Here is a 20063-nt window from a genome sequence, read left to right as displayed (position 1 = left end):
CACAGTATCCAAAATTTGGCAACTAGGAAAAAGCACGTTTTCCCAACTGCTCTGTTGCGGTGCGCGGCCAATTTCCAGTTATGTTTCTCCCCTAATTTGTACTGTTCTCCCCATTTTGTAATGTTCTCCCCAGTTTCAACCCCATGCTTCAGTTTGATGGTTCAGCCCTGGTTCCCCCTTTCCCCAGATAGTACCTTCCCTGTCTGGGCACGCTGCCAACCCCTTGTCTCCACCCCCGTTCCCCTGGCAACCCTCCATTTTGTTGCAACTTTCTCCCTTCCCAAGCCCTGTCCGTCTCCCAGGGCCCTGCCCATCCTTCCAGAGACTTCTCCCTTCCCCAGGGAGTGATTGGGCAGGTGCTCTGGGCCCCTCCCTGGCTTAAAGATCATTTGTTGCCTTCATATGTCTATCAAGTACAATACTCCTCCTCAGTTTTCCCTCATTGGTTCTTGTGATGTATCTTTACCTACGTTCCACCCCCTTTATAAGTTATTGTCACTGTCCCTCCTTGCCTTTGCTCCCTGGACTCCCCCAGGAGACAATAAACCCTCTCTGGACTGCATCCCGGAGTAAAGGTCCTCTTTTCCTTCGCTTCCTTCACCCAAAGCTGCTCCTCGAACGCTGCTCCAGCCTGCCGAAGGTGCTGCCTGGACGCCCCTGGCTCGCCTAGGCAGTGCCCCCCGCTGCTAGCCGCTGCTTGTGCTCTCCAGCTAGCCGGCGCTCCCTCCTCCCCACCGTGCGGGGAGTAGAGGGTCTTCAAAGCAGCAGCGCAGCAGCTTGGCGCCCAACGTGGGGCAAGAGAAGACCCCCTTGCCCTGCGGCAGGAGTCTAGCAGCTTCGAGGAACTTCGCCTCGTCGTCTGCCGATCGCTCCGTGGCCGTCAAGCTACCCTGTTCCGTTGAGCAGACCCCGTTCTAGGGGTGGCGCTCCGGGCAGGGATAGGAACACCAACTCCTTCACCCAGGAACTGTTCCTGAAGGAAGCTGCGGCCCACGGAGTTTTTCCCAGTGTCCCACTGGTTTGGGTGAGTAGCTCCAGCTCACCATCTTCGTGAGCTACCCCCGCCCAATCTCCCAGCTTTTCCCTGGTTGAGTCTCAGGTTCTGCCCTGAGCTCGGTGAGGTTGGGGCCGGTGGTTCGGGATTTTAGTTAATGTTTTCTTTTATTTCGTTTCGTGGTTGTCGCTTTTTGGGGGCGGAGATGGGTGCGAAGCTCTCCGTCCCCCAGAAAAGAGTCTTTTACCAAGTTGTGGGTACCCTAGAGGGGAGGGATGTTAAAGTTGTTAAAAAGGAGTTAAAACAGCTAGTTCTCTGGTTGTTCACTCAATTTCCTGAGCTGTCCCCAGATTCAGTTATTGATATTAGCTTTTGGAATTCAGTTGGCGAAAAATTGTCTCAATTGGGCCCAAATGAGGGATGGCGAAACAAAAGATTAGTGTATTGGAGTTTTCAAATTATAACAGCTTTAAAAGAAAAACAAAAATCTGAAGAAAAAAGGAAATTGAGAGAACAACCACCCCCCCGTTCTTGTTCTCCCTGTCCCCGTGTTCCAGACCCTCGTTCCACCCCTTCTCTCCCTAGAAACCGAGGGATCCTTAGGAGAGCAGCCCGTGAGAGCACCGCGCCGGCTTTCCACCACCCGCCGGGCTCTCCTCAGAGCTCCCTGACCCCCCGCCTCCGAAGTCCTGGCCAGACTTCGGAGGGCTCTTTCCAGTCCCCCAATTCCTTTTCCCCCAGGTCCCCAGTTGTCTGTCCAAAGGTTCGTTTCGCAGTCCCTGAGGGTGGCAGCCCCCAGACTGTACGTCAAAATGGCTCCCGTGGAGCCCAAGATGGTTGCAGCCACATGGCTTTTCCCGCCACCAACCCTTCTTCTCCCCACAATCCCTTCTTCTCTCCCGCCAATCCTTTCTCCGCCCTCCCCCACTTCCCTAACCCCACCCCGAATTATCCCGAAGCCCCTCCTAATCCCCCACCCTCTTACACGCCCCTTCCCCCTCCCTCTCTCCAAAACCCGCCCTCTGGGCTCGCCCCCAAGGCAGAGCCAGTTTCATCCGCTCCACCTCCCAGCTCCGCCTCGATTCTCACGCTTGCCCCCAAGGCGGAGCCAACTCCATCAGCTCCACCCCCAAGCTCCGCCTTGATTCCCACGGTCAGCCCCTCCCCCCGGCTTCCGGATTCCCACGCCCCGCCTTCCGGTTCCCACGCCACCAATGCCGGAGGTGACGGCCTCCCCTCAATTATCACAGCGGCTCCTGTCACGTACCACCACGACAGTGTAGGGCCTCCCCGAGCGCAATGGACCCCATTCCCCCATTCCACGATTAAGGAGTTGTGCAAGGCCCAAAGGGAGTTCTCTCGTGAGAGTGAATACTTCCGGGGACTCCTTCGGGCCTCTTTGTTAGAGACTAATGTAGTTCCCGCCGATTTGCGGACGCTTTTTTCATGTCTCCTCAACCCCACCGAATTTTTAGTGTGGGAGGAGGCGTGGAAAAAGGGAGTCAGGGACATTCTCCCACAGCTGTGGGAGAACCCTAACACAGCCACAACCCTTAGTGGTGTGACGGTTTGTACCGACCTACTGGTCGGTGCTGGGAATTGGGCCGACGGGGCTTTTCAAGCCCAAGACATCCCCCGTCAAGCGCTCCGGGAGAGTGCTAGAATGGCCGAACGGGCATTCTTAGCACTCCGCCCTACTGCCCAGGAGCCGACCTTTACCAAAATTTATCAGGGGCCAGGGGAACCTTTCATCACTTTTGTCGAGCGTCTCCGCAGGGCTATCGACCATCAAGTCCAAGCGGAGAGCGCTCGACTGGGAATCCTGACCGAGTTGGCAAGCGCCAATGCTAATGCATTATGCAAGGCAGTCATTCTGAGCCTCCCCGTGGATCCTCCCCCGACAATCCAATCGATGATCGAAGCATGCCAGAAGAAAGCACCATCTCTGGCCAGGGAGGACCCGAAGACGCCACCCCCAACCCGCCGCGTCTCGTTCGCTGAGTCCACCTACGACAGCGACGTGATGGCTGCCCAACAGCCACCAGCTTCTCCAAAGAACAAGAGGCCCAGCCAAGGACACTGCCACTTGTGTGGCGACCCAGAGCACTGGATGCCCGACTGCCCCTTGCGAAAACAATTTTTCCAGTTCCGCAAGGAGCAGGCGGCATCCAGTGAAAATCACCAAAAAAACTAATATCGAAGCGCAGTCCCCCCCTGCGCGACGATAAAAATAAGGCGGGATGCCTTAACATCAGGCCCAAAGACCCAGGGAGGGGACCCCATTCCCATACCCATACCCCTACCAACCCGCCTAAGACACTTCCCTACCGGACATGACATTCCACCGATTACGACTTTGCCAACATTAACCGATTCTTCGTGTGCCTTCCCTTTCAGGTTGTGCCTCGTGGACTCCTTTGGACATCACAGATTCACGACCAACACCTGCCATGGTCGGGTTCGAGGCACCGAACACCTGGCTCCAGCGCGGATGTAAGTGTGTCGTTGTAGGAGACACAAATTTCACTCCCCCGGAAATCACCATCATTCCGGGGGTGCTGCCTGCACTCACAGACACATTCAATATCTCTGTTGTCTGTGCGCATCCCCCAATTACCTTGCCAAAGGGCCAAGCCATCGCCCAGGCCATTCCTGCCTGTTCATCTAATAGGCATTGTGAGCCCATCCCTGACACTTTGCCACCATTGTTTGAAGTGTTCTGGTCCCAAACTTTGGGCCAGGACAAACCTCGGCTCACGTGTCAAATCACCAGGAATGGCCAATCCACAAAAATTAATGGGATGCTCGACACGGGGGCAGATGTGACGATCATTCCTGCGAAGGAGTGGCCGTCACAATGGGAGTTGCAAAGCGCTGCTGGACGAATCCAAGGTGTAGGGGGTTTTCAATTGGCCAAACAATCAAAGAGCGTGGTTCAAATTATGGGGCCTAATGGGCAATTGGCTTCAGTCCGCCCATTTGTTTTAGATTACACGGAACCCCTGTGGGGGAGAGATGTTTTAGCCCAGTGGGGAGCCAAAATTGACCTACCTAGTGCTCCCCAGGTTTTTCAGTAGCGGCCACTGAAGAGCGCCCTACCCAAAAATTGGCCTGGAAATCAAACAAACCTATTTGGGTAGAGCAGTGGCCGCTCAATAAACAAAAATTAAAGGCGCTCTCGGAACTCGTGGAAGAGCAGCTGAAAAAAGGTAACATCGTGGAGTCCATGTCTCCATGGAACTCCCCAGTCTTTGTTATCAAAAAGCCTAACAAAGACAAATGGCGACTCCTTCACGACCTCCGCCAAATTAATAATATTATTGAAGACATGGGCGCTCTCCAGCCAGGGATGCCGTCCCCAACCATGCTCCCCCAAAATTGGAATCTGGCTGTACTAGATATTAAAGATTGCTTCTTTCAAAATCCCCTACACCCAGATGACGCCCCGCGCTTCGCCTTCACGGTCCCCACCATCAACCGTGAAGCCCCAGCGAAGAGGTACCACTGGCGAGTCTTGCCTCAAGGCATGAAAAATTCACCAGTGATTTGTCAGCGGTACGTCTCTTCCCTGCTGTCCCCTGTCCGTGCGGCAGCAACAAACACAATCATCTTGCACTATATGGACGACATCTTAATTTGTGCTCCTAACGATGATGCACTTACCCATGCTCTTGCCCTGACAACCGATGTGTTAACTTCTGCAGGGTTCGAGCTTCAGGAAGACAAAATTCAAAAGATGCCGCCCTGGAAATACCTTGGCCTTGAAATTACCAAGTGGAGCATTGTTCCGCAAAAATTGGCAATCAACACTAAAGTGTCCTCTTTAGTGGAAGCCCAACAACTGTGTGGGACTTTAAATTGGGTAAGACCTTGGCTGGGAATTCCCACGGAAGACCTAGCCCCCCTTTTCAATCTTTTGAAAGGGGGAGAAGAGCTTAGTTCTCTTAGGACCCTTACCCCAGAGGCTGCAGCAGCCTTAGAAAAGGTGCAAGAAATCATCTCGCAGAGACAGGCACATCGTTACCACCCAGACTTGCCATTTCAATTCATCATCCTAGGGAGTCTGCCACACCTCCACGGGTTGATCTTTCAGTGGGATGATTCAATTGTAACATCTAAGGACCCTGGTTCGAGAGACCCCCTCTTAATCATAGAGTGGGTGTTCCTCAGCCACCACCGGTCCAAAAGAATGACGCGGCCACAAGAGCTGATGGCTGAGTTGATCCGGAAAGCTCGCTTCCGGATCAGGGAATTGGCCGGCGTCGACTTCACATGCATACACATGCCACTCCAGCTTAAATCAGGCCAACTGACCAGAGCCATGTTGGAACACCTCCTCATGGAGAATGAAGCTCTTCAATTCGCTCTGGATTCTTACACCGGACAAATTTCGGTCCACAAACACAAACACAAATTATTCAATCAAGATAACCAATTCAAATTATCTCTAAAAAGAATTCAGAGCCGGAAGCCCTTAAAAGCCTTGACTGTTTTTACCGACGCGTCCGGGGCATCTCACAAGTCCGTGGTGACTTGGAAAGATCCCCAAACTCAGCAATGGGAGACCGATGTTGCCACTGTTGAGGGTTCACCTCAAATTGCTGAGTTGGCCGCAGTTGTCAGGGTTTTTGAACGGTTTTCCGAGCCTTTCAATTTGGTTACTGATTCGGCTTACGTAGCCGGTGTAGTGTCCAGAGCAGAGCACGCAGTTCTCCAGGAGGTCTCCAATGTGACCCTGTTCAAATTGCTCTCGCGCCTCATAAAATTGGTCTCCCGGCGAGAGCATCCATTTTATGTGTTGCATGTGAGGTCTCACACCGACCTTCCGGGGTTCATTGCAGAGGGGAATCGGCGTGCCGATGCCCTAGCTGCCCCTGTTGAAATGGCCCCGCTCCCCGATGCCTTCCAGCAGGCAAAACTTAGTCACCAGCGATTCCATCAAAACGCGCCCGGCCTGGTCCGTCAATTCCAGCTGACTAGGGACCAGGCAAAGGCAATTGTGGCCACATGCCCACAGTGCCAGGCATTTCAACTTCCCGCCATCAATGCCGGCGCCAACCCGCGGGGGCTGAAAAGTTGTGAAATTTGGCAGACAGATGTCACCCACATCCCCTCATTTGGCAAGTTCAAGTATGTGCATGTCTCTGTGGACACCTTTTCTGGGGCCGTGTATGCTTCTGCCCACACAGGGGAGAAGACAACCGATGTCAAAAAACATCTGTTGCATGCCTTCTCTGTGTTGGGGATCCCTAAAGAGGTCAAAACAGACAACGGGCCAGGGTACACCTCCAGGGAGTTCCGAAGCTTCCTGCAGGAGTGGGGAGTAAGTCATAAAACCGGCATCCCTTACTCCCCGACAGGGCAAGCCATGGTTGAGAGGGCCCACCAGAGCCTCAAAAGAACCCTCGAACATCAGAGTGGGGCAGTGAAGGTGGAGTCCCCTCAAATCCGCCTGGCCAGGGCGCTGTTCACGATCAACTTTTTAAATTGCAGCTTCGAGTGCCTCAACCCGCCCATCGCTAGGCACTTTAACACCCAGAGCACAACCCAGTTCAAGGACCGACCACCTGTCCTTATCAGAGATCCTGAAACGTGGAAGGTTGAGGGGCCATTTGACCTAGTGACTTGGGGTCGTGGATACGCTTGCGTATCCACCCCCGCTGGGCTCAAATGGGTCCCCTCGAAGTGGGTAAAGCCCTTCCTTCCAGGGAAGGCACACAATCCAAACACCGCCCCTCAAGTCACCCAACCCGCCCTCCGGCGGAAATGCAAAGTCAATGTCATGTCCGGTGCCCCCCAGGCTGAACCATCCACCCCAGAGCCCTCAGTTTTAACTTATTTTCTTCGTCTGCTTCGGTTAGACCCTGATACTTCAGTTTAAATCTTGTCATTTCCATTCTCTCATATGTTGTCCTGAGTTTTTTCAATTATAGACTGCTCCTTCGCCTCTTGTCTACCGCCGCACCGCAGATCAACCACGTCTCCCTCCCACCCCACAACAGGCCTATCACTAAAGTCTACTAAAACTTTGTAAAATTGATGCAGATTATAACGACAAATTATATTAGATATCTTACCACACTGGTTTATCTGCACCTTTTGAGTGTTCATTTTTGTTTTATCTCTGTTCTTGTTCTACAACAGCAAGGAAAAAGTGTTTTCAGTTCTGTTCAGATTAGCAGTGTTTATAACAGATACAGTAGAAATGGCATCATTTTTCTAAAATGCACTTTTTCCAGTTTTCTGCTTTTACTCTGTCATCTCTCACACACACAGTTGAATTCTTTCTATGGAAAAGTTTTCCTTTGGAAATACAGTCATTTTATAATAGCCCTGCATCTGTAACTACCAGGTTATCAACTTTTGAGAGTGGACATTCTGCAGAAATCAGGTCGCTCCATGTTACCACTGAGGGGCACTGTCTGTAAAGAATGTCCCCTGCTCCTGATCACAACAAAGCTGATCCAACTTTCCTTACAAGAGTGGCCAACTTTGCCATCAGCCAACAACTGGCACTAAGACCAAGTCATGTTACTTAGGGGGTGAACACTCTAAAACACTCGGCCTCCTGCTGCTCAAGGAGCCACCAAACCATCAGCATTGTTCTGGCAGCACTGATCAAACCAAGGGCAGTGAGCACAGAGACATGCTCCTTACAGGGAGAACCCATTGAAATTCCCCAAAGACATTGCCACATTACATGAACCATGCAACCCACAAAACCCCACAGCATTGCTTCTTCACAAACACCACAGGGCAGCCTCTGAGAGCGGAGCAGCAGAGTGACATTCAGCTTTGGAGGCAGAAAGATGCTCCCTCAAACATGCCCCAAGTCCCAAACACAGAAGGTTGATGCAAGCATCACAGTAAGCTCTGACAATTTCTCCAAAAATTACTTCGCTCCAGGCAGAAACTTTAAATCAGTGGCGAATGCAGCTTAAGAATGGATTCATTTTCCTTCTCCAAGTGGAGCAAAGGCTCAAAGCACAATCATTGTCATCCTAATGAAGACAATGAGCCCTGCTTTCTCTTGGGAGTTACTGATCGCCCCCATTCCTTTGCTGCTTCCCTTAGAGAGCGAGAATTGAGAGAGTTCATCTCCCTGCAGCCTTTCAGAAGTGATAACAGACATGCATTTCATTTTCCTGCAAATCCAACCCCGCCACAACAAGGAAAAGCTTGCCAGCCTTCCTCACCTCTTTTTGTCCTACTGCCACCACCCTGCCAGCCTAAGAAAAAACACAACCCACCCAAACAAAAGGAAGGCTGTAAAAATGAGTTTGCTCTGGATATAATTGCTTTTCAGAAGAGTTTAATTTAATGAAATAAACAGGGCAGGAGATTCTCCTCCTTTTAATGCCTTTATTAAAGTGATCAGCTCGGAGATGGGGGTTTTAGCAGATCTGCGGAGTTCTGCCACCGCTCCCAGCAGTGACTCAGAAGAGGAGGATTTGCAGCTCTGTCCCCAAGGGGGCAGGGCTGGGAGTCCTGTCCTCGCAAGGCAGTGGGGTATACCCAGGGTGTCTCCGTTTGGGTTATCAGTCCAGCGGATCCTGGGTCTGACTGACATCGTTTTTAGGTAGGGCGAGGAGTGGCCGAAGTTTTCAAGTGTCTCTTCCAGCTTCGGACCCTGGCCCTGCTGTCCAGACACCACTCTGATCCCCCAATTCTGTTTCGGCTCGTCTCTTTTGGGGTATTTTCCAGGATTTGGTATAAATCCTGTCCTAAGGTAGTCTGGGTTTGGGGAAAATTTGCATGTCTCCTGAGATGCAAATATCCCCCTCTCCTCTCACCGTCCGGGGGGGGGGTTGTCGTCTTCTTGGCAGCAGGCTAGGGTGGTGCTGAAATAGACAAGAATCTCCTACATTGAGAGTCAAATGACTATACTTAAGGATACTTTACTGGCGGTTACAACATTTCCCTAACAAAGAACTCTAGGCCAACGGTTCACTCTCAGATCAACTCAAAAACTCTTCTGCTGCTCCTTTTCTTAGGAAAAAAAACGGTAACCTTTTTTTTGTTCATAACAGACCCCCCTTTTTTTCTTTGATCGAGCTTAAACCTAAGCTCGCATCAACCTTAATTTCCTTCGGTATTGATTATAAATTTCTTGAGCCCTTTGGTAATCACAGTTACTTAACTTTGTTATTCTCTTGGGTTTCTTCAGGTTGGCCTGAACGGCGGGTACCACTCTTTTAAAGAAGCAGGGACATATGCACAGTAAAGAAAGCAATCCCCCCAGTATACACACAGTGGGAAAAGTCGCTTTTTCCCATAAATCTTTTTTGAAAATCCATAGGTTATCCCACCAACTGGAATCAAGTGTAGGAGTCTGTTCTTGGTTGTTTACATGTGCTAGTTTTTTATCTCGTTTGAAATGTTTCTAATGATTGCATTCTTTATCTCTAATACTGCTTGGAGCCTGATGATTTTATTTAACATAGATATCGGGGTCTGAACTTGGCCCTTACAATTTTGACTTCTCTCAATTTCTATTGTACTTTGCATCTTCTGTTTGGTTTCTCTTAAATCTTTGTATATATGAACTCCTAAACTTGATCCAGATTCTTTGTGTAATAAAGAGAAATCTGGTGTTATCATTCCAGTAGTGCAACTACTAGACCAATCTCCTAACAATTTAGTGTATGCTGTAATACCAAAGATCAAAACCAGGGGTTTAGGGCTTTCCCAACATTTACACACTTCTTTCATTTTCCTAAAGGGGTTTATCTCTTTTTCAGTACACTCATATGCTTCATAGTAAATACTCTTGTCCCTTTTTTTCTTAACAGACAAAACTGCTAAATACCTTTTACAAACCATTTTTCTTACCACTTTTACCATCTCTTGTCTTTTTACCAGATCTATCAAGCTTGCTTCAGTAACATTACGTTTGAAGCTCAAACCGGTTTCTCCTACAGGGCACTCTCCCAGGAGTTGCTGCATCAAAGTGGCAGTATTCTGGGCCATCCATCCTTTCTCTTCCTTTTCACAAAAGACCAATTGGGAGAGGTTAACACAAATAGGGTTGGAACTTGTATCAACTCTCGACAAGGAGCTTATTTCTCCCTCCTTGAGGGGTTGGTAGCATTCACAGCACGGCTCTCCTGGGCTCCCCAGAGCACCAGCAATTAAAGCCATCATTACTACCCTTCCCAAGAGTCCGGTATGGGTCATCTTACACAGCCTGCCCCCACCCGGTCTTGCCTCTTGAGGATTTCAGGTTTTTTTAGCCCTTTAAGAGTCCTTTCTTTTTTTATCCACCTCTCTGGTTACCTCTCTTGGTCTGTCCCTACTAATTTTTACTTCTCCTAGGGAGGGTACTCTGTAGAAGATTAACTTGGAATATTTGATTTTGAGTTGGGGGAGTTTACTCAGAATTATTTTAGAATTACTTTAACAGTTTTTCTTTTCTCTTAACGTTTTACAAACCTCATTTAAATACAAAACTGTTTTACAACATTCAAAACTGTCTTACAACACTCTTAAATATGTTTTGATTCTGATACCAAACTCTTTCTATACAGTTCAGTCTTTTTGACTCTTTCTTCTGAGAGTCAATTTTAAGTCAATTGGTCCTTTTACCACAGTATACTCAGATGAATCCACTGGAGATGTAGTTGAATCTCGTGCAGTGCCCGGGGGTGAGACTGGCCCTTTAAATCCTGGTAATGTGAGTCCAGCCTTTTTCTCTGGTCCGCACAGCTGAATTAGTGACGAGGAGTACCTGGAAGGGGCCTTCAAATTTAGGCATTAATGGTCCAGTATTCCATGACTTTATCAGAACCCAGTCTCCTGGGTTAATATTATGAACCTTTGCTTCAAGAGGGGAAGTTTGGGGGAGGTATCCTTTTTTTCTAAGTCCTTCTAGTGTCCTTCCAATGATTTCTAAATACTTTCTGGTAGCCTCTTCTCCTTCCAGATAGTCTCCTGTACTATAGGGTGTTAACAGGAATGGCAGTCCAAACATCATTTCATAGGGTGAAATCCTTATGTCAGACCGAGGTCTTGTTCTGATGCGCAAAAGCGCTAGGGGCAAACACTTCAGCCAATTCAATTTTGTCTCTTCTACCAATTTAATTAATACATTTTTTAGTGTTTTGTTCATCCGCTCCACCCTCCCAGAACTCTGGGGGTGCCACGGAGTATGCAATCTCCATTCTATTCCTAAGGCTCTGGTTATATTTTGCAATGTTTGGGCTACAAAGTGTGAACCTCGGTCTGAATCTATGGTGTTTACTATTCCGTATCTGGGGATAATGTTTTCCAAAATTACACTGGCCACAACTTGGGCCGTTTCCCTTCTAGTCGGGAAAGCTTCCACCCAATGGGTGAGATGATCTACTATGACTAGTAAATATTTATACCCCTGCACTGGGGGCATCTCAGTGAAATCTATCTGTATGTTTTGGAAAGGTCTTAGAGCTAATTCTCTCCCTCCAGGGACTACCCGTCTCATGACTTTCTGGTTTACTTTTTGACAAATGAAACACCCTTTTCTAATTGCTTTTGCTAGGCTATATACCCCTATGCACAGGTTATTTCTTAAGAAATGATCACATAGCCCCTGAACTCCCCAGTGGGTTAGTTTATGTAGTTCTGTTAGTACTGCTCGAGCAAGTGCTTTATTCAAAAACACTCGTCCATCTGAAGTTAACCACTCCCCTTGTTGCCCCTGTTGTAACTTTAAATCTTTTATAACCTCTAACTCTTTTTCACTGAATATGGGTTCTTCTCTTCTTTTGCTCTCCTCAGGTGTGGTTTCTGCTTTAAGAATTTTCACCGGATCCCCAGGTTCCAAGGCTGCTTCCTTTGCTATCTGATCAGCCAATCGTTTTCCTCTAACTTCCAGACTGTCTCCTCTTTGGTGCCCTTTTATATGGACCACCGCTACTTCTATTGGTTTCTGTAGAGATTCTAATACAGACCTGACCAGGTTCTCATGAGCTAAGCTTTTTCCTTTTGAGTTTAGATATCCTCGCTCCTCCCATATTTTCCCAAATGTATGAACTATCCCAAATGCATATTGAGAGTCTGTATAAATGGTTCCCCGGTCTCCCTCCAGTAAGTCTAATCCTCTTTTCAGGGCATATATTTCACAGCTTTGGGCTGAGCAGTTTGGGGGTAGTTTCCCTTTCTCATTAATTTGTAAGGTCTCTCCTTCTATGATGGCATAACCTGAAGCTCTTTTCCCATCTATTACCCTAGAAGAGCCATCTATGAACAAGATTCTTCCAGTTGCTAGAGGCTGATCTTCTAAATCCTCCCTTACTTTTGTTTGGAGGTTAATCAATTCAAGGCAATCGTGCTCTAAATTCTCTACAGGCTCTCCCATTAGGAATTGTGCTGGATTGAGAGAATTGGATGTAATAAAGTCTAAGTCATCTGTGTTCATTAGTATGATTTCATATTTTAATATTCTGGCATCGGTTAGCCACTGCTGAGCCCTCTGGCTCAGCACTGTTTTAAGATTGTGAGGAGTATGTACCTTAATTTTTCCTTGTAGGGTCAATTTTTTTGTTTCTTCAATCAGGATAGCAGTTGCTGCTACTGCTTGTATACAAACTGGCCAGCCTCTAGCCACTGGATCTAACAATTTGGAGATGTAAGCCACGGGTTTTCTGCAGACCCCCCACTCTTGAGTTAGTACACCATAGGCTATACCCTCTTCAGCACTCACAAACAGGTCAAAGCTCTTCTTGAGGTCTGGTAGGCTTAAAACCGGGGCAGAAGACAATTTGTTTTTTAGGTTTTCCAGTTGTTGATCATCTTCTGCTGTCCAAGTCAAAGGATCTGGAGCTACTAATTTACTGTATAAGAATTTTACACTTTGCGTGTATTGATCTAACCATAACTTGCAATATCCAAACAGGCCCAGAAGTTTTCTCACATCTCTTTTTGTTTTTGGGGCTGGGAGAGATAGAATGCCTGAGATTCTGTCAGGACTTAACTTCTTATATCCCCCTCCTATTATGTGCCCAAGATATGTTACTTCAGATTGTACAAACTGTAGCTTTTCTTGGGAAACTTTTAGTCCCTTCTCCCCCAGAAAATTCAAAAGCTTAATGCTAGTCATTCTGACCTGTTCTTTTCCCTCCCCTGACACCATCAGGTCATCAACATACTGCAGGATTTGTACTCCTTCTTCAGGAACAAACTGTTCTAACAAACTCTCCAGGGCTTGTCCAAAGAGGTTGGGGGATTCCGTGAACCCTTGTGGTAATCGGGTCCATCTTAGCTGTTGTTTTCTTTTTGTATCTGGATCCTCCCATTCAAAGGCAAACCAATCTCTACATTCCACTGCCAAAGGGCATGACCAGAAAGCATCTTTCAAATCTATGACAGTGAACCAAGCATGTTCTCTTGGAATCTGGCTTAGAAGAATATACAGGTTGGGCACAACTGGATGTCTAGCAATGGTCATTTTGTTGACCTACCTCACATCTTGTACCAGCCTATATTTCCCATTCAGCTTTCTTAACTGCCAATATAGGGGTATTGTGTGGTGACATACAGGGTTCTAAAATTCCCTCTTGTAACAGTTGTTCAATAACTATGGCAAGCCCTTTCTTTCCTTCTAGGGAAATTGGATACTGTTTAACCCGTATGGGTGAAGTTTCATCTTGCATTTTTATTGTTATTGGTGTAATGTCCAATAGGCCCCGCTTTCCCCCTTCAGCCCATACCTCAGGGTTTATTTCTGCGATATCCCCTTGGGATATCTTCATTATTTGTACCACCATCCTCCCTTTTCTTGGGACAATCCCAACTCCCAAATGAACCTGCAGATCTCTTCCTAACAAACTTTTTTCTAACTTAGGCAGATAAACAAAATTAGCTTCATACTGTCTAGAGTTTCCTTTTATTTTTACATCTTCTATCACTGATGCTCTAAATAGTTTCCCTTCAACCCCTAACACTTCACAAAATTTTTTTCCTACTGACATACCTTCTGGTACTTTGTTCAGACAAGACTTTTCTGCTCCTGTATCAACCAAAAATTCAAATTCTTCATTTAGGGGTCCCACCTCAAAGTTTACCAAGGGCTCTTCTAGATGTTGCATGGGATCCCCTAAAGTATAGAGCCCTTGACACCCCTAATCATCACCCCTAAGAATCCTCCCTAAGTTGTCTTGTTCCCTGGCTATTGCTTCATCCATACTGAGCTTCCTACATAACTTCCTAATGTGTCCAATTTCCCCGCAGTAATAGCAATGCCTCTCTCTCAGAGGGACTTGAGATCTTTCCATTCCTCTAGCCCCTGACTGTACTGGTCTATCCTTGCCTCCTCCTGGTGATGGACCCAGCCACTCTTTTGTTCCCTTGTATCGTGGGATAGTATTGCTTGCCCCTACACTTTCTCTAGCTACTGTCACCATGATCTTAGCCTTAGCCTTTGCTTTTTCCTCATCCCTCCTTAAATACACCTTTAATGCCTCTCTCAGTAACTCATTAATGTCCTTCTCTTGCCAGTCTTCAATCTTTTCCAATTTTCTCCTTATATCTGGCCAAGATTTGGTGACAAATTGAACCTTCAGTAACACTTGGCCTTCCGTGGTGTCTGGGTCTATTTTAGAATACAACTGGAAATTCCGCTTTAGGCGTTTAAGCCAAGTAGCAGGAGTTTCATCCTTCTCTTGAGCACCCTCAAATGCTAATTTGGTATTAGTTCCTTTGGGAACCGACTCTTTGATCCCCCGAATTATCAAAGATCTATATTCCATCATGGCCTTCCTCCCCTCCTCCTCATTAGGGTTCCAGTTGGGATCCGTTAGTGGCAATTTCTGTTCCCCTGATGGCACCTGGGGTCCCGGACGGTTATCTTTCTCCCAAATTCTTATGCCAGCCTCCCTAACCATCCGGACCTCTTCTGGGGAGAATAATGTGTTCAGAATGGAATTTATCTCCCCCCAAGTGTAGATATTTGGACCTAAAAATTGATCCACCTGATTAGCTATGCCTATTGGGTCCTCAACTAAATGCCCCAACTCCTTCTTAAATCCTCTCACCTCAGAAGCAGTTAGAGGAGCGTTTACAAAGCCAACACCTCCTGCTACCCCTCCCATAGGAACTTCTCTGAGGGGAAAAAGTTTCTCTACCTTGGAGGTCTTAGATCTGGTATTGCAGTGTGGCCCATCCTCAGACACTGAACTACCAGTTTGAGAGCTATCAGGATTCCCCTGAACTCTCTGCAGGTCACCAGGTGTATTCAGTGATAGCGGCTTATCAGGCAAGGAGGCATTTGTGCCCCAGCTAGGAGGAGGTAAAGGGACAGCAATAGGATGGGGAGAAGAGCCTGCATGCATATTAAGTGGAGCTTGAGAAGGGGTAGAGAATGTAGCCTGTGGAATAGGCACTTGTGGTGGTGCTGAAGGAACTGAGGGAGCTGAAGGGGGTGCCAAGGGAGTGGTTACTAGGGGAGATACTGGGTCTGCCGCAGAGGAAGCCAAAGGGGTAGGGGAAGGAATTACAGGGGGTGGTAATGAGATAGCAGCCGGAGGAAAGGCCGCATCTGCTCTTTGAGGTGCTCGAGGAAGAGGATTATAAGGTAAAGGGGAACCCGGGGGTAAATAGTCCAGGGGGTCCCATCTTTTACTAATTCCAACATCCCCTCTGTCATTCCCCTCTCTCTTCCTCTGTACCCTACAAATTCTCACACCTTCATCCCCAATAACACTCTTTAGCCAACAATCTGCATACAATAATTGCTCAGGATCGGTGTCCTCCCGAGCTGTAAGATATTGACTCAGCTGCTGACACATCCACTTATCCTTTGTCCCACACCAGGGCCATCCTCCCAGCACTTCTAATTCTGGCCAAACTTCTACACAATAATGGATCATCTTAACCTTATCCAATCCCTCGGTGGCCTCTATAGAATCCCATCTTTCTAACAGTTCTCCTAAAGGACAGTTGGGAGGTATATTCCTCAGCCTCTTGCCCTCTTTCTTGCTGTTATATCCTCCCATTTTCTAGGTCTCAAGAGAAAAAAAAAAAATTTAAGAAAAAATTGCCTGAAGCTCAGGACTTTATATTTATACTACTGCCTGATTTCTTTATGTATCAGGACTTAAAACCCGGCCTCCTTCGCCGAGGCCTGACTTCCTTCGTCCGGACTTAAAACCCGGCCTCCTTCGCCGAGGCCTGACTTCCTTCGTCAGGACTTAAAACCCGGCCTCCTTCGCCGAGGTCTGACTTCCTTCGTCAGGACTTAGTTTGCCTGCAGGGCTTTGAGCTTGCTCGAATCCTTCTCGAGACTTACAATCTGCCTGACCTCCTTCGTCAGGACTTAAAACAAACCCCGGCCTCCTTCGCCGGGATCTGTGCCTGACTTCCTTCGTCAGGACTTAAACCCCAGCCTCCTTCGCTGAGATCTGTGCGTGCCACTCACCCAAAATTCCTCCGCACGCCCGGAGGGGGGCGGCCCTGACTCCCCCTTCGGAGGCTCTCACTCACTCGAATTCCAAACGCTTCCCTCCGTTCCCGGCCGGCCCCCTCGCGGGAGTCCGGAACCGCGGTAATGGGAGGTCCCACTCGCTTCGAAGATCTGGAACTAACCAGTCTTCGTCTCATTCACACACCATTCACTCGCCCCCACTCCCGCCGCCGGTATTTTCTCACAAATCCGGCGCTCCTCGGCGTCACTGGTCCAAGCTGATCTCCTCGGGTCCTGGTAGCCAGCTGTCCCGGAGGTCCTAGGGTGGGCGGCCGTCCCAGTCCTGGTGTCCTCTTCAGGCGTGGCGATCCCGGACGAGCCCCCAGCTGAAATAAACAGGGCAGGAGATTCTCCTCCTTTTAATGCCTTTATTAAAGTGATCAGCTCGGAGATGGGGGTTTTAGCAGATCCGCGGAGTTCTGCCGCCGCTCCCAGCAGTGACTCAGAAGAGGAGGATTTGCAGCTCTGTCCCCAAGGGGGCAGGGCCGGGAGTCCTGTCCTCGCAAGGCAGTGGGGTATACCCAGGGTGTCTCCGTTTGGGTTATCAGTCCAGCGGGTCCTGGGTCAGACTGACATCGTTTTTAGGTAGGGCGAGGAGTGGCCGAAGTTTTCAAGTGTCTCTTCCAGCTTCGGACCCTGGCCCTGCTGTCCAGACACCACTCTGATCCCCCAATTCTGTTTCGGCTCGTCTCTTTTGGGGTATTTTCCAGGATTTGGTATAAATCCTGTCCTAAGGTAGTCTGGGTTTGGGGAAAATTTGCATGTCTCCTGAGATGCAAATATCCCCCTCTCCTCTCACCGTCCGGGGGGGGTTGTCGTCTTCTTGGCAGCAGGCTAGGGTGGTGCTGAAATAGACAAGAATCTCCTACATTGAGAGTCAAATGACTATACTTAAGGATACTTTACTGGCGGTTACAACATTTCCCTAACAAAGAACTCTAGGCCAACGGTTCACTCTCAGATCAACTCAAAAACTCTTCTGCTGCTCCTTTTCTTAGGAAAAAAAACGGTAACCATTTTTTTGTTCATAACATTTAATACATGTTTATACAATTATACAATATAGGAAGCACAAGGTGTTTAAAACTGTATGTATGCAAGGACACATCTTGACCTTTACCTGGATCTTTTTTACTTTTGCAACTCACAGAAGGTACACAAAATAGTATTTATAAGCCAGCCTACATTAATTAGATGCAAACAGCTCACCTCGGTGGTTGCATCACAGAGCAAGGTGGAAAGACAAGCAACTAGATTTGCTTCAACAAACAGCTGGCAAATGTTGCATATAAAACTCTTCTCCATCAGATACGGAAAATAACCCAGTAACCTCACTTCAAACCTCAGAAACCACTCCTGGAGAAGTGCAGATCTGTCAACCGGTATGCTCAGCAGCACTAGAGCACATGGCCGGCACAGTGAGCAGACCAGCCAGCCTGGGCAGGACTTACCCTTCGAAACCCAGGGAGCAAAGCCCAGAGGGGAGAAGTGCGGGTTGTTGGCGTCCTGTGGAAACCAAACCCCACAGCAGCAGCTGAGGCCGTGAGGACGCTGCGCTGTGGGACAGGACTTGGGGCTGTCCTGGCCTATTTCAGCTCCCTCGCACCCTCCTCCTCAGATGGGCCGTGTGTGATTTACAGCTCGTTATGAGAGCCCCACTCTGAAGTCTTAGCAAGCACTCCAGATCAGCACAAATATAAAAGGGAAAGAACATATAAAATAAAAAGAAAAAAGGGAGGGGTGGGGAAGTTGGAAGGCAACAGTCTAAACATGAAACAGCAGCTGCATTCTTCGGAATGCAGGGAGGGGGGAATGTGGAAAGGCTGGGGAATGTGGAAAGGCTGGGGAGTCCCGAGGGGGGAAATGGGGCACGGCTCGGGTACCTGTGATCCAGTGGCGCGGGTGGCTCCAGGCAGACCCCGAGGCGAGGCGGGTGCCCGCTGCCGAGCGCTGTCCAGCTGAGAGATGGGATCGCCGGGCTGAGGGATGGGATGTGCACTCTGAGGGACGGGATCTGAGGGCTGGGAGATGGGATTGCCGGGCTGAAGGACAGCGGAGGCCCCGCCGGCCTGAGGGCTGGGGTATCGCGGAGCTGAGGGCAGAGCCCGGCCCGGCCCCTCAGGAGATGCCGCAGCCGCAGCGCTCAGGGCGCGGCCGCCCTCGGACTCGGGACAGCCCTGAGCCTTCCCCTCAGCCAGGCGGGGAAGCGCTTGGAATTGCAGAACCGTCAGGGGTGAAAGAGATCTTTACGACCATCAGTTCAACGTCAGGCCTGTCAACACTGACACTGCAAACCCTAAACCACTAAACTATTTCCCAGTGTCAGATTCAGAGGCTTCTTTAACAGCTCCAGGGATGGCAACTCCACCACCTCTCTGGCCAACCTATTCCCCGCCCTGAACACCTGAACAGTGAAAATTATTTTCTAAAGTCTAACCTGAATTTCCTCTCAACGTGAGGCCACTTCCTCTGGCTCACAGTGCAGGCCCAGCAGAAGAGAGCAGCCCCCCCTCAGTGCACACTCCTGCCAGGGAGTTGAGAGAGCGGTGAGGTCCCTCCTGAGCCTCTCCTCCAGACTGAACAAAGCCAGCTCCCTCAGCTACTCCTCATGGGCCATGTTTTCTAGAGCCTTTGGGAGCCTTGCTGCCCTTCTCTGGACACACTCAGCCCCTCAATGTCCCCTTTCCTGAGGGGCCCAGAGCTGACACAGCACTCGAGCTGTGGCCTCAGCAGTGCCCAGCACAGAAGGGCAGGCACTGCCCTGGTCCCGCTGCCCACACTGCTGCTGATCCAGGCCAGGTGCCATTGGCCTCTTGCCCCCTTGGGCACACTCTGGCTCACACTGAGGCGGCTGGTGACCTGCAGGATGTGGCACTTGGCCTTGTGGAACCTCACGCCCTTGTCCTTGGCCCATTGATCAAGTCTGTCCAAGTCTTGTTTTAAGCAGGATCCAGTCTTTGACTTTTCTCTATCCCAGATTTCCTGGAGGGTGCTAGAATATGTTAGTAGCTGGCTTGCACCCTCCTGAGCACAAGCAGCTTCTGAATTGCTTACTCAGCGCTGTCAGCCAAATAGACCCATTCTCTGGGAGGCCACAGGCACGTGGCTTTCCAGTGGTCCTCTCATGAGATGCCCCATGTGAGCTGTGTTGTGGATATCCTGTGCTGTTCCTGTCAGTCTCAGAAGACAATCACTATTTCTCCTGTTGGCTGACCTGGAGAGGGTAATGCATTTTGGACACCATATCTGCAAGGAAACCAGTTCAGTTGGCTGGTGGTGTGTTGAGGGTTATGGGATGCCAGAGGTCTTGGTGTAGGAGCTGAGGTCAGGAATGCAGCACAGACTGGCTGTCTAACCCGGGGCAGTGGAGTGGCTTTGATTTTTTCCCTGTAAAAAGAGAGGCCAAAAGGCAAATTGACTTTTCTTCTGTGAAATGCGAGAGTCTGAGAGGAGCTTCCACCAAAGCCTGCCAAAGCTATTTAAGCAGTCTCCTCAAATGCTGTTCAAACAGGCTGCTGCTTTTGACTGTGCAAATATGTAGGCAGGAACTTGTAAATCTGGACACAGTTTTTCTCTGGTATTTCCAAATCTGGTTGTGTCACTACCAACACTACCAAAATAAATATCCAGTGA

At 49.0% G+C, this 20063-nt stretch overlaps 1 protein-coding gene across 1 annotated transcript in view; it reads left to right on the top strand.

The window, feature by feature from the left end:
* Positions 1–20063, top strand: part of LOC103821197 (HYDIN axonemal central pair apparatus protein) — a 163901-nt gene that overhangs the window by 23567 nt on the left and 120271 nt on the right. The gene's annotated exons all lie outside the window — the stretch shown is intronic.

The sequence above is a fragment of the Serinus canaria genome, chromosome 11, assembly GCF_022539315.1.
Source record: "Serinus canaria isolate serCan28SL12 chromosome 11, serCan2020, whole genome shotgun sequence".
In the NCBI taxonomy this organism is placed as follows: domain Eukaryota; kingdom Metazoa; phylum Chordata; class Aves; order Passeriformes; family Fringillidae; genus Serinus; species Serinus canaria.
Note: the sequence above shows the minus strand (reverse complement) of the source record. Positions and strands in the feature narration are given on the sequence as shown.